Here is a 12,366-nt window from a genome sequence, read left to right on the forward strand (position 1 = left end):
ACCTAAGGGTAGTATTTATAAACTAATCTCAGCTTGGAGACTGCCCTCAAAATCATGTCAATGTGACAATTCTTATATTATAAAAACAGTGTCTTAAGCATGATCTTGAGGACGGTCTCAGCTGAGTTCCGTTTATTATTACCACCCTATGTATCCACGCCTCACCGAACAGACAGATAATCATCACTTATTTAAGAGCCACGCTCTTGTCGGTGTAGCATTCTCCACTTTTTAGGGAAAAATAGGCCAATGATTTATACACATTTAAAATTCATACAAATTTAAAATATAATCATTCCCTTATTTCACGGTTAGGAAATAATTCCCTTCGTCTCTGTACATTCCTGTACAAAGTACTAAAGTATCTATGTTGCAATGAAGATCGCTTACAGGTTCTATAAATACAGCAATTACTTAGAACCGTTGTACTAGCGGGATGGATAACAGGTTGTGGGTATGGAGGCTGTAGCGGTGTTCTCTTGACCTATATACGGGACGTAACCGGTTCTTTAACGTGCTGTTGTGAGGGCCCGTTACGGTTTGAGACCTTAAGGTTTAAAATGAAACGATATGAGTTCGTCTTTGCAATGGTGCTGATAGTTTAAAATTAGTGATGCGTAAGTCAGAATTTAAGTTCGGACAGATGTTTAGTAATAGTTGTACTTTTAGTGGAATTTTGACCCACTGTTTATGCCGCCATAAAACACTGTTTCTGTGATAAAGTCACTCTTTATTTTTCACTTTCCTTTCACCGACTGCAATTAACTAAGTAACTGCAAATAATATAATAATAATATAAGTAATCGCAGCACAGCGCAGGACCGATCGTCGTGGAGATCCTTTGGGGAGGCCTATGCCCAGCAGTGGGCGTCGTACGGCTGATGATGATTAATATAAGTAATTAAGTAACTGCAATTGGAATACCATTGTATTTAAGTCTATAAATTATGTAATACAAACTGGATTTAAAAAAAAATGAAAGGAAAACATGAAACAGTAGGACTAGGGCCCTGTGCTGGGAGGTTTTCTGGCCACGTCTTTCCCTCAGCGTTACAGATTCCGATGTGGTAGTAGTTTTACAGCTAGTTACATAATATATACATAGTTACATAATATCTCTACCAACCCGCAGTAGAGCAGCGTGGTGGAGTATACACCATACCCCCTCCGGTTGATTGAAGGGAGGCCTGTGCCCAGCAGTGGGACGTATATAGGCAGTTTATGTATATTATGTATGTATATTTACTTGAAGCTTTAACTTTTAAAGTCACGACAAACATATTATTTTGTACTTTAGTGTACTTTTACCAGCTTCTTCTTTATTACGTAAAACAACCAGATATATCTACTGTGTAAAACGTTAGGTATGTATTTTTTTACGCGTCGATTTTTCATTTGTTAATGAATCGTGTTTGGCAGAGTTTCCCAAACTATGGATCGCGACCCACTGGTGGGTCACGAACGAATATGGAGCGGGTCCTGCCTATACACACGAATTGACCGAGCCAACAGTTTGTTAAAATGTTCATTATTTGGAAGTCCTTTATTCATATTGGTAACAGTTCTTACTAGAGGTGGGTCCCGAGTTTGTAAACTTGTATTGGTTGGGTGGGAGCATGGGAGCACTGCTCCATTGCGGGTTGGTGGAGGTATTTGGGCTAGCAGCCCGGGACCAACGGCTTAGCGAGCCTTCCGAAGCACCACATCATCTTTCTTTTTCGGACAATCAGGTGATTCAAGCCTGCAATGTCCTTACCAAACAGTCTCAAAGTGATTTCGACAATGTCCTCCTCGGGAATTGAACTCAGACCCCCGGGAAGTAATAAAATTGATAGAAGATGACATGTAGGCACTCCTGGTATTGTTACTCGTCACCTATTTTGATTATGTGAAACACATTATTAAAACAACAAGTTTTTCATACAATATCTGAAGATGTCATGGCTTTTCTCATTTTATAAACTCAATAATAAAAGAAAAAAAATATTTCCAAATATGTAAAAGATTAAAAAATACAAATATTAAAAATACATCGTAAACTGATTACCATAAAATTCGCTGTTGCTATCAAGATTATTATTACGACAAAAAGTCACCTCTGCTCAATTTGGTAATGTCCATTAATTATAGTTTTACTAAGATTACATTTATTAAAAGTTTAGTCATCGCCTTTTTTAGCCTGTGGTAATAAATTACTACATACCTATCCATAAAGTTTATTTTAATCTATAAAAGTAGGTAGGTATATCATTAGTAGATTATATCTGACATCATTATAATATCACTCTCAAAAATGGATGAAAATTTTAGTTTTCCAATTAATTGTGGCTCTGCTGGATGTATATTAGGGTATACACATCAACATCACTAATTTAAGAGCCACGATCTTGTCGGTGTAGATTCTTCATACTACTTTTTTAAGTAAAAATAGGGCAGTGGTTTCCCTCTTGCCGTCCGCCCCGCAGTACTCTGTCTGACGCGAGTGGGATGGCGCCCAGAGTAGTCTATTTTAAAGCCGTATTAGGACTCCTATTCTTGGCCTCTGAAAAGTACTGACAGTTACTGCTGCCCTCTGTCAGGTTTAAGGTTACAGTCCCTGTGACTTGCTCTTTCCGTCCTGCATTGCTGTACCATTATACGTAAATATAGCATAAATAGTCTTTATATGTCCCGCTGCGGGGCACAGATTCAAAAATAAGACCGGCTGGGATATGGAGCATACTCCACCACGCTGATTCACTACAAAACCTACCCTAACGTCTTTAAAATTAAAACCTCAGGTCACTCACCAACTGTTAACCGGTATGTTGCCATATGCCAAAGTCCCTTTGTGTCGAACATTTCGACAGACAGACAGACTTACGTAATAGTATACGTAACGAAGCGAGTCGGGTGCGTTGCCTAAGCGAGTTGCACGACTGTTGAACGATAACTGTGATATATTAGGACTGTTAACTGTTACTAGTTTGAGTATAGATTTTGTGATGGTCGTAGAAAATTAGTGCAGTAATTTTAGGTGTAACAAGGGAACGGTAGCGTCGCGTCACTATCGTAGAGTAGTTTTATATTCTATGCTCGAGTTATGGTTATTCATTCATTCATCACCAGCCCATTAACGTCCCCACTGCTGGGGCACGGGCCTTCCCTATGGATGGATAGGGAGATCGGGCCTTAAACCACCACGCGGGCCCAGTGCGGATTGGTGGTTATTAACGACTGCTAATGCGACCGGGACCAACTGCTTAACGTGCTTTCTGAAGCACGGAGGAGCTTGAGACGAAAACTTTTTTTTTGTGGTTACCCATCCTATGACCGGCCTTTGCGAAAGTTGTTTAACTTCAACAATCGCAGACCGAGCGCGTTAACCGCTGCGCCACCGAGCTCCTCCTAGTTATGGTTAAAGAGAATTTATTTCTTATTTCCAACATATTAAAATGTCATTTATATAAGAAACAAAGTACTTACATTTGTATACACATAAGTTCCCACTTTGCCTAATAGTTAAACTTAAACATGAGCATTTTGGTCAAAGAATAAAGAATACGAAAACGCGGGAAACCCCCCCCCCCCCCCCCCCGCACCGATTCGTATCTGGCGCCTACCTCACCCCCTCTGAGTCTTTAGTCTTAAATGGCCGTAAGCCGCTAAGGAGTAAGGGAGAGAGCGCACCGCTGTCTTACTTGCACTAACGCGTTAGACGGCACACAGTAAGATTTTTGTATGGGTATGTTTTTTAACAGCGACCGTGGTCTAGTCGTTAGAGCGTTAGGCTCACGATCTGAAGGCCCGGGTTCCAATCCCGGTGGGGACATATCACAATAATCAGGGCCCTGTACTGGGAGGTTTTCTGGCCACGTCTTTCCCTCAGCGTTACAGATTCCGATGTGGTAGTAGTTTTACAGCTAGTTACATAGGTAATATGTCATTTAATTTTGTTTGACGTTCAAAAAGCGCTAACTTTGTAAGCCAATTTTGAAAAATAAATATTTTTGAATTTTGAATTTTTTTTGAATCACTCAACCACTGGACTACGGAGGTCCAGTCGGAGAGGTCGGGAGGTCGGATTCTTGGGTCTGTCTACCCCATTGATATAGGTATCAATGTGAGTCCATATACCAAATATATTCATATTTTATTATTATATTTCTTTGTCATATATATTCGGAGGTATGTGACCTAACCTGTATTGGGCTGGTTTTTCCTTCGCGGGTTGGATAGTCAGAACGGCAATCGCTTCTGTAAAAAATCGGACCTGTCAAATCTTCAGGTTAGATAAGCGGACCCTGTGAAAAACGGAATAATACTAGGGTGATGATGATGATGATGAGTCAAATACGCATGTAAGCAACATAGTTAAAATAATTTCGCGAGCAACACTACCTCTTTAAGGAAATAGCGAAATTCCGCGTATTACACAATCGCTTATTTCTCTGCATTTTATAATCACCTTTCCAATGCCGCGTTTGTAGTGGTTAACAACTAATTACCCTGTTGGAGGGCAGCTATGTATAACGTATGTAATCAATCGAGTCTCGTTTTCACTGTGGTTCACAGTTCGACGCACCGCTTGCCCAAGCGAGTGGTCTGCTTGCGACATGTATTATTAGTACTGTACGGTTAGGAGAAAAGAAAAGGAAATAATAGAGCCATATAATTTTTAATTCGACCACTCATTCCATCTCACAACAGAAAATAAATAAAAATAAGTATAAAAAATTACTTAAACAACACCTTCTAGACTCGTGTCCTAGCTAACTTATTATTCCTAGTTAACTTATGTTATTAATTGACTATTAGATATAAGTTCATATTATTAGTAGAGACTCTTTCCGGCAGACAAACTGTTTAAACAGTTTTGCAGGGCATTGACAAATTGTACTTTTAGTATTAAGATTTAATAAATAAATAAATAAAAAAAAAATACTTCACCCTCCGATTTTATAACTATGCAACAGGAATATGTGCACATACTTACAGGCTGTTAGTGACGAATCGTAACGAAAACTCGTAATGGAACGAAAAATAATTAAAAAAAAAAACACAAAAAAATTAATGAATTTTTCGACAGGAAATTCAACTTGATATTTACTCAGAATCATGGTCTGAAGCATCCTCTTCAGTATCTGTTACGGTGTCACTAACACCAATACCTACTTGTATGGCTACCTGTATGTACTGGTACGGGGTGTAAGTGACATCGTAGCGAATACTAAGAGGGCTGGTTCAGCTTATTATTCTGAGTTAATATCAAGTGGAATTTATTTTCGATCGCAAAAGTATAGAATTGAAGATAATTTAAAAAAAACATGAAAAACGACGGAAAATTCCACTTGATATTAACTCAGAATCATGGTCTGTATCACCCCTCTTAATGTTTGTTACGATGTCACCTACACCGAGTATAAACTCGTGCTTATTTCCCATCGGGGCAAGCAGAGAGTACGGACTTCACTTTGCTTCGATCCTGACATACTTCTCTTGCTTCCTCCACGTTCATCAATTGTTTTATACACACACCCCAGTTCAGAGTTGATCAAACCCCTACCTTTCTACCTTAATGACCTTTCCTTGAAGGACATTTAAGGAATTTTCTACCGATCTAACTTAGCTAGGATACTTTTTCTAAGAACATTCAAGAATGCTCTTCTAGATCTTCCTTCCAAATGAAGGCTTCTAATAATAATACAAAAAGGCACCTGTATAGACAAGAATTTGTATAAATAATATTCGATTTTTAGTAAGTACTGTATTTCTTTGCTGACGCTCCCGCCGTTGATTTTACGTCGTATAGTATTCTTAGGTGTATTTCTGTAATGAAATCAATTGATTGGGAGCACAGGAACAGAAAATCTAATTATCGACACCGGTTTATCGTTTTTCTTGCTATGGCAGGCTAAAATGTTAATCTATTTTATTCGTTTACATATTTTTTCATGAAAAAACAGGTTGTTAGTGACATCGTAACGAATACTGAGGGGGATGATTCAGCTGATTATTCTGAGTTAATATTAAGTGGAATTTTTCATCGCAAAAGTAAAGAACTGAATATAATTTAAAAAAAACTAAAAAAAACATGAATTTTGCGACGGAAAATTCCACTTGATATTAACCCAGAATCATGGTCTGAATCATCCCCCTGAGTATTCGTTAAGATATCCCTAATACTCTGTATTATCGCCTTTGCCCACCTTAGAATAAGTTTATCCTGTAAATGTTTTGTGAATTTGTGTGCAATAAAGTGTTTTATTATTATTATTATTATTATTATTATCTGTACACATTCTCGGGGCTTCTTCTTCTATCGTGTGGGTTGTGTGGTGGAGTACCAATCTCTTCAACCCTGGTGTAAGGGTTTACTATTATAGCCGCCAAAGGCCCCTGACATGGCTCATGTAACAATTACTCACTTACATCAATAAGTAGTAACCGGGGCCAACGGCTTAATGTGCCTTCCGAAGCATGGAGCATCTTAATTTTGGACAATCAGGTGATCAGCCTGTAATGTCCTAACCAAAATAGGGATTACAAAGTGATTTTTGTGAAGTCCCTCCGGGATTCAAACCCGGGACCTCCGGATCGTGAGCCCAACGCTCAACCACTGGACCACGGAGGTCGTCGATAACCAGCTGTACGTACTCTATATATTTTTTTCGTAATTCTATTCTAGCAAAGATCCATCTCTTTTAGGTGTTCCTTTGTTATTTTTCAATTACATTTTCCTGTCCTCAAGCCAATTGCTACCAACATTATGTAAACGAATTACTTACCTTACAGTTTTTAATAAACCTTCTAAGATAACATTCTTTGTTATTGTCCAAAGAATTTTCACGTAGGCGCTCGCTATATACTTAAAAAAATTATATTCATTTTTAGATTATTTTTCCTTATACGTATACCTACTTTACTGTTGAATATTTAAAGGATCAATCCGACAATTAATATTATTATTATTTTGAGACTTATTGTAGATATGCCGTAAATGGCATTAACTACTAGGCCGGAAAAGCTGGGGAGCGTTGAGGGCTCTCACCCGGTTCAAAGACAACAGGCCTGAGGGTGCCCAGTTGGGCGCGACACTCGGCTCAGGGTGATACCCTCAGACGACGCCCTGAGCCGAGTGTCGCGCCCAACTGGGCACCCTTTTTACCGCTAATTTAACGTGATAATTACCTATTTTCCCATTACTCGGGTACATATATATTCAAAAATACAATGTAATGGCAAAATCGAGGTATAAACATAATTGTGCCTTCCGAAGCACGGCTCATCTTACTTTTGGACAATCATGTTATCAATCAGTAATGAATGTCCTAACCAAACTAGGGATCACAATCCGTACGTAGTGCCTATTATTCTTTATCCTACGCTTATATAGAAATAAAACTACACACCTACGCAGCATAAACATTTAACGTAATCTTCCGTCAGTCCAATCAAAATGTTTCTCCCATGCAACCAAAACATCAAGCCAACAGCCATGACATTTAGACAATTTAGTCAAAACGACCAATCGAAAAGCCAAAGTTGTTCCAATAACATTCAAAGTCGACTTTATTTCGAACACATTATTGCTAATTGGAATAATAAATAAAAAACTTGATGAATAGATAAATCTTACAAATTTAAAAATATTCGCATAACAGGCTACTTGACAGCCTAGTCTAATGAGGTACTTTTTACGAAAAATCAAAACGAAAGTTTTTTCGGAGTTTGTATGGTATCAGTATCATGAGCTTAGTCATCTCATCCCCCTTAGTATTTGTTATGATATCACTATCACCTTGTACATCTTTAGCATACTCAAACCACTGATATGTACCTACAATCAAAGAGCAAAAGCGCAGTCACTGAGCCCAGCGAATTATTTGTAAACAGTGGTGAAATTATGAACCATTAGTTGTCATAATTGTAATATATGTTTTTGTAGGAGGAGCTCGGTGGCGCAGCGGTTAACGCGCTCGGTCTGCGATTGTTGAAGTTAAGCAACTTTCGCAAAGGCCAGTCATAGGATGGGTGACCACAAAAAAAAGTTTTTATCTCGAGCTCCTCTGTGCTTCGGAAGGCACGTTAATCCGTTGGTCCCGGCTGCATTAGCAGTCGGTAATAACCATCAATCCCCACTGGGCCCGCGTGATGGTTTAAGGCCCGATCTCCCTATCCATCCATAGGGAAGGCCCGTGCCCCAGCAGTGGGGACGTTAATGGGCTGATGATGATGATGATGTTTTGTAGGTGCGTTTGGTCTATTACAGAAACTACATGTAACCAGGAGGACTTAAGTGCAACCAGTTAATTTATTACTTTGCAACAAACTGATTGTACTTTTGCACCGTATCGTACATTAGATAATTACCTAATTATATAAATGGGTGTTTAACCTTACTTAGCTCTAAGAATGTACTGTGTGCATACATTTAAAATGTAGATTTTTACCTTTTTCACACATTTTATGACGAAGGTTTTGACGTTTCATACTCATTGGGACCCTAACGAACGTTTGCATTAATTAACTCGGCCATCATAATGTTTGACTAAATGTGGGTTAATTTTTACTTGAATGTCAATTACCTAGTTACTGTTTCGAGTGATTCAAATTGATATTATCTTCCATATTATAGTAACACGTTTATACATAAATGGCTTTAAGAGACTGGAAGCGAAGAAAAACATAGAATGCATTCAGCTGCTTATCTTCCCGGGCATGTCGTAAAAACCGACAAATGGGTTGTCTTCTTAACATGATGGACCATTCATTGTAACGGCTAAACGCTTTACGATTTTATTAAACATATGCATGTTTTATCGCTATCGGCCCAATAAAGTCCCACTTCTAGGCACAAGCCTCCCCTCAATCAACTGGAGAGGGTATGGAGCATACAACACCAAGCTGCTCCACTGCGGGTTGGTGGACGTAGGATCGACTAATTCTTTCAAAGAGGATTATAATCTTCTCAGATGACGCCCTGAGCCTTCGTTCCTGCCCAACGGAGCACCCTCAGGCCTGTTGTCTCAAATTTTGTACCGCGTAAGAGCCGGCTTACCATCTTCACTACCTAGGAAGAAACTTTACAATGACACAAAAATGAACACTGTTGCAACAAAAAATAAGACAAATAACAATTTTACGCAAATATTCCAACAAAACGAGACAAGTTGCAGAATAATTTGTATTTCTATTATAAATAAATCACGATTCAATTTACGAGAATTCATTATGTAAGTGGTAGACCACAAGAACGAGGTAAAATGAACAAAATGATTGGGTAGTTTGGAAAACTGTTTGCATAATCATAGACATTTTATCTTCTTTTTTATTATTTCTTTCTTTTGGAAAGTCGATGGGATGAGGAAGGCATTTTGTTTGAAGAAGACTATTTGTTATCGACTTATTCTTCTAAAACTTTAGGTGTTGCTTAGGTCTTGCTTCATTTGATATCGGTTTTCCCGATTACTCTAGCCATAGAGGCGGCCAATCAGCTCGCGACACCAAACACTTCAGAACCTCGATACCGACCCACTAGGGTCGAACCCACTAGAGGTTATTTCAAATATTCTTCCTCTCACACGACGCCCTGAGCCGAGGTTCGCGCCCAACTGAGCACCGTCAGGCCTGTTGTCTTAATTTTTGTACCGGGTGAGAGCTCTCAGCGCTCCCCATTTGTTCGGCCAAGTAGTTAATGCCATCTGCGGCAAATCTACAACAAGTCAATAAAAAAAAAACAAATTTCGATATCGGTTCTATGGCCTATTCATATGTCACTGTGGTCCTGCAGCCTACTGGCTTGCTTCTCAAACAGGGAGCGCCGGTTCTAATCCCGGTACCGGACTTGCCTCAATGTAGTTTTCATTAACACAGATGGCTCGACCGTTACAGATGGCGATACGGCTCACCGCCTGTCACGTTGGTCTAACAGAAAGCTCGGTGAGGTGTGGGTACTTAGTTCATCCTGCGATGGTGAACCTCTGCCTACCCTAATAGAAATATAGTCATGCGCTTATGTCAGCATGAATGATAGGGCTGGCATAAAAAAATTCGTTATAAGTTCCTAAAAAAAAATATTATACATAATATAAGATATAATAATAAAATCATTTGTAATATTAAATGATTAGTAAATTAAATTCAAAATTGGTATACCTACATATTTGATGAAAATTCTGGATAAAGCTTGTTCGTCTAGAGTTCATTGATTAACCCAGAGTTTCTGAACAACTGTTGATATAGAACTCTATTACGGCCTGTAGAGCTATGCATAATGTTTACAGAATATACAAGTTGCTTACGAAATTGCCCTCTGATCTCAGTACGACGTGTTATGTTACTTACTTCCTATTTGGAATGAAATCCATCAGCTATATCCAAGCGCTGACAATTATTGAATAACGTTATGTCAACTTGTATAACGTTATGTAAATATAATATAACGTTGCGTTGCGGCGGGAAAACTGGCGAAGCTCGGTAGACCGGGAATTCAAAACTCTCGGCATGTCATTGGAGCTAGCTACAGAGGTTTAAAAGATCGCGAGGAGTGGAAATCTGTTATTCGAGCCCTACTCCCTACATCCCAACAGGGGATAAAAGAATTAGAAGAAGAAGAATGATTTATGTTTTTATAGCACACACCCTAAGGAAAATCACAAAGACAATAATTAAATCGAAAAAATTCGGCGTCGTCTTGATGACGATATATAGATCGAAAGAATTTCGCATGGACAGGAGGAGTACTGGTGGTATAATGCTCGTCCCGGCTTGACAAGAGCAAGGGTTCACGTCCCGTCCGAGTAAATTTTTTTTTCAATTTCTTTGACGGCGTTTTTATTCCATCATTTGAATCACGACTTATTTATCAAAAATATATCTAAAATATTTAGCTTTTGGGAAAATAAGGTCTATTATATAAGTATATTGTATGTATATAGGTATATTTTAGGGCAAATGGTTGCAAATATTAGGGTCATCGTCATTAATTTAAGAGCACACTCTCTTGTCGGTGTAGCATTCTCCATTATTGTCTATCAAAGACCTATTCTTTCATTTCCCTATAAGACACTACGTCCATCTTCCCTTTAATCTGTTCCATGTTAGCTCTTCTAAGTCTACCCCTTCTTCAAACAAAAATAAAAAAAAGTATTCTTCAAAATTGGTTTACACAGTTAGCGCTTTTTGAACGTCAATAAACCTCTTAAGTAGCATGGAGAGTATTTTAATATTAGGGTATCTAAAATAAACTTTTATATAAAAAGGCGAATGTAACACTTTTATAAACTTTCACAAAGGCCGGTCATAGGATGGGTGACCACAAAAAAAAATAAGTTTTCATCTCGAGCTTCTCCGTGCTTCGGAAGGCACGTTAAGCCGTTGGTCCCGGCTGCATTAGCAGTCGTTAATAACCACCAATCCGCACTGGGCCCGCGTGGTGGTTTAAGGCCCGATCTCCCTATCCATCCATAGGGAAGGCCCGTGCCCCAGTAGTGGGGACGTTAATGGGCTGATGATGATGAACACTTTTATGCTACAAAGATCTCTATCATTCATATCGCGTGATGTATTAAATTGTTATATAACATGCAATACTACTTTTATTGTCATTTTTCATACTACTGTTCTAGATTCTAGCGTAGCTCTAGCGCGTAACGATAGGCGGTGACGTAACCAGGTGATTTAAGGCCCCTCAACAGTTAAAATTTAGGCCCCAACCCATTTAACATTGTTACAAGGTGGGGCATCGTTAAAAGAAGATGCGTTGTAGGTTCAAATCCAGCACGGATCTGAAACAATGATTTTCGAATTCTTCAAATTCAAATTTGGATATTATCCTTCTTCTTATAAATAGAAGTTGATGAGTACTATTGAGCTGCCAAAGGCCTCTGCCATAAACAAACACAAAATAAACTCACGCCTATTTCCCACCGGGGTAATCCTCACTTCGGGTCCGAGACGGCGACAACCTGGAGTAAGAAAGAAAGAAAATATTTATTCGGCAAAAAAATACATAATTCTCTCTCTCTCTATTTAAGAGCTGCGCTCTTGTCGGTGGAGTAACCGCCATTCCTCTCTTCTTCCCGCCAAAACCTTCACCTCCCGATACGATACGACCTGCACCTTCTCTTTTATTTGTTTCATAAATGTTATCCTAGGTCTACCCCTTCCTCTCTTCCCTTCAATTTTTCCTTCTATAATGTTTGTTATAAATGAATCGTGTCGTATCAGGTGGCCAATCATATTTCCTCTCCGGTTCTCCGTGTCATTAAACGGTACTTAGTAATTAACAATAGAATTATAAATGATGCCAAAACGGCTGCAGCTCAGCAAATGCCATAGCCTGGCTGTAGCTAGATTATGGCGCTCATTTTCAGCTGCAGCCGA

At 38.9% G+C, this 12,366-nt stretch overlaps 1 protein-coding gene across 1 annotated transcript in view; it reads left to right on the plus strand.

The window, feature by feature from the left end:
- Positions 1-12,366, plus strand: part of LOC126368858 (probable chitinase 10) — a 149,649-nt gene that overhangs the window by 11,557 nt on the left and 125,726 nt on the right. The window lies entirely within an intron of this gene.

This window comes from Pectinophora gossypiella, chromosome 8 (genome assembly GCF_024362695.1).
Source record: "Pectinophora gossypiella chromosome 8, ilPecGoss1.1, whole genome shotgun sequence".
Classification (NCBI taxonomy): Eukaryota; Metazoa; Arthropoda; class Insecta; order Lepidoptera; family Gelechiidae; genus Pectinophora; species Pectinophora gossypiella.